This window comes from Galeopterus variegatus, unplaced genomic scaffold (genome assembly GCF_000696425.1).
Source record: "Galeopterus variegatus unplaced genomic scaffold, G_variegatus-3.0.2 Scaffold6006, whole genome shotgun sequence".
Taxonomy (NCBI): Eukaryota; Metazoa; Chordata; class Mammalia; order Dermoptera; family Cynocephalidae; genus Galeopterus; species Galeopterus variegatus.
Window position 1 is genome coordinate 110,960 of NW_007732117.1, and position 610 is coordinate 111,569.

A 610-nucleotide genomic window follows, 5' to 3' on the forward strand; every position below is an offset into this window, starting at 1 on the left:
CATCAAATTTTTACCAGGTTTAGCATCTTTGGATAATTTTTGCCTTAACCAGTTTTTACCATGATAACTGCAAAATGCTGATTTTCCACTTATATCATTTCTTCTACGTTATTAGTTTGCATTCTACATACATTAAGCACTCTTCCCTCTCCCCTATTTCTTTATTCATTTGCTTTTAGCAGTATGGTTCAAGGATTCTGTTTTATTCAGTCAGTTCTAATCAGTTATTGTCATTATTTATTTTGATGCTCAAATTGTCCCAGAATTGTCCAGTGGAAGCTGCTTCCAGTTGATTCCAGTATCCTATATGCACCCATCTTTCTACTTTCTGGCACATTGAGAAAGATCCTGGGGTGACTCCTGGAGCCCTGGCTCTTTGTGGTGGAGCTTGGTAGTTAGAAACCAAGGTCTGGTAGTAGGTGTGTTCGTTGTTATTGAATTGTCGTTTCATATAGACCCTCTCAGTAGACACAACCAGGAAATAAATGTGTACACACACATGCACACAAACATACACACATCTGTATTACCTTCACTGTTAAAAACTGTGTCACACCAGTACCTGTAATTTCAATGCAACATGCTGGTTTCACTGTAGGCACCGCCTTTC